The sequence below is a fragment of the Canis lupus genome, chromosome 9 (genome assembly GCF_011100685.1).
Source record: "Canis lupus familiaris isolate Mischka breed German Shepherd chromosome 9, alternate assembly UU_Cfam_GSD_1.0, whole genome shotgun sequence".
Lineage (NCBI taxonomy): Eukaryota > Metazoa > Chordata > Mammalia > Carnivora > Canidae > Canis > Canis lupus.
The window spans coordinates 23,939,449-23,941,807 of record NC_049230.1 but is presented as its reverse complement, the minus strand read 5'-3'; positions in this window follow the sequence as shown (position 1 = coordinate 23,941,807).

Genomic DNA, 2,359 nt, shown 5'->3' with positions numbered 1-2,359 from the left:
GGCAGAGGGAGGAGCAGGCTCCCTGCAGGGAGCCCTACGTGGGACTCCATCCCAGGACTCCGGGGTCACGCCCTGAGCCAAAGACAAACGCTTAACCAATGAGCCACTCAGGCGTCCCTCTCAACCATTTTTCTATCTATTGCTTTTAAATACAGAAAATCAACTCAAAAAAAAAAAAAAGAAAAGAAAAGAAAGAAAGCTGGACATTATCCATCTGCCTACAGAATTTGCATAGGCAAACACATGATAAAAATAACGTTTTCTGTTCTTTTTCACAAAACACGATACAGCAAAGCATTTTGCCATGTCTCTAAAATCTTCTAAGTTGTTTGAATGGTTGCATCATAACCAGTCTCTTCTTACTGGCCTTTTGGTTGTTGTTAATATTTTATTTGAGACATTGTTATCAATTTTTTGAAGTATAATTTACATGCAGTACAGTGCACCCATTCTAAGGGTATATGTTTTGACAAGTGTATAAACCTCTGCTCCCACCCACACAATCACGATACAGAACCTTTTTTTTAAAGGTTTAATTTTAAGTCATCTCTACACCCAACGTGGGGCTTGAACTCACCACTGTGAGATCAAGAGTCACATGCCGCACTGACTGAGCCAGTCAGGCACCTCAAGATAACATTTTCATCACCTTTGTTCCTTTCTGTGTGGTGTGTCAAAACTAGCTAATAAATACCATAGTATCAGCTTGGGAGAGCCAAATTATGTACATCTCTTCTTAAAAACTACGTTTAATGACATAACATAAGTAGCTCAGAATTAGCGATGGTGGAAGTATTCCCACCAAAGAAATCAGCAAAGTGCCACAAATCAGGGTTTCCTTTTTTTTTTTCTTTTAAGATCTTATTTATTTATTCATGAAAGATACACAGAGAGAGGCAGAGACATAGGCAGAGGGAGAAGCAGGCTCCCTATGGGGAGCCCCACACAGGACTCGACCCCAGGACCCTGGGATCATCTGACCTGAGCCAAAGGCAGATGCTCAACCACTGAGCCACTCAGGCGTCTCTTGCTTCCTTTCTTTTTTGAGAACCAGTTTGCCAGCCAGTATCACAACGAGTACCACAATGTGCCAGCAGCACATACTTTTGTGGCTAGCTTCTTATGTTTAGCATATTTTTGAGATTGATCAATGTTGTGCTTATCAGTAGTTCATCCCTTCTTACTGTATTCCGTCCGTACAGACATACAGCAGAGCCAGAGCCTTTATTTTGGTTAACACAGGAAGGAACGGATGCGGTAGGGTAAACAGGTTTAGGACTGGCTAGTTTAACAATTTCAGGGGACCCTGGGTTCTAGGGACTTTTTCTAATTGTCTACCTGGCCTTGGAATGATTAGGGCAGAGGAACAGTGACCCTTGTAGAAGCAAGGTGAAGTAAGTAGTTGAGGTAAAAAGACTTTGGATTGGTGGGTTTGTGGATAAAAGGTACACTGGACGAATAGTTTACTACCTTTAAGAATTGGCTAGCCTGGGAGGGGCAGTCTCTCCAGATTTAGCAAGGTCTCAAGGTGTCAAAGCTTCAGGAAATACATTAAAAACCCCAAAAACCAAAAACCATGATTAATACGCCTCACTTTTTTTTTTTAAAGATTTTATTTATTTATTCATGAGAGACACAGAGAAAGAGAGGCAGAGACACAGGCAGAGGGAGAAGCAGGCTCCCTGCAGGGAGCCCGATGTAGGACTCCACCCCAGGACCGCGGGATCATGCCCTGAGCCAAAGGCAGACGCTTAACCACTGAGCCACCCAGGCATCCCTAATACACCTTCTTGAAAGGCTAATCTAGAAAAACTCTGAACTCCTGATGGTAAGCATAACTTAGATAAAGCATTGTACTGAAAAGCAAGGAACTAGGTAAGGACAACATACCAAATGGTGGGACCTCCTGGCCCCCTTGTAACCTTGGCCCTGAGATTCTCCCAGCCAAGCTAATGCCCCACAACCATTAGATTGGAGGATTTTTCTTTGGGAAAACTGACAAGCCCAGGAGAAAATACCCATGGATACTGCATTTGTTGCCTAGGGATGCTATAGCAAATTACCAAGAATTGGTGGCTTAAAACAAAAGAAATTTATTCTTTAACAGCACTGGAGGCCAGAAGTTTGAAAGCAAGGTAGCAGCAGAGCCAGGCTTCCTCTGGAGGCTTGAGGGAATATTCCTTTCCTTGCCTTTTTGAGTTTCTGGTGGCTCCAGGTACTCTTTGGCTTGTAGATGCATCCATCTTCACATAACTTTCTCTTCTCCTCTCTGGGTCTCTTATAGACTCTTGTTATTGGAGTTAGGGCCCACCCAAATAATCCATGATGGTCTTATCTCAAAATCCTTAACTTATATTTG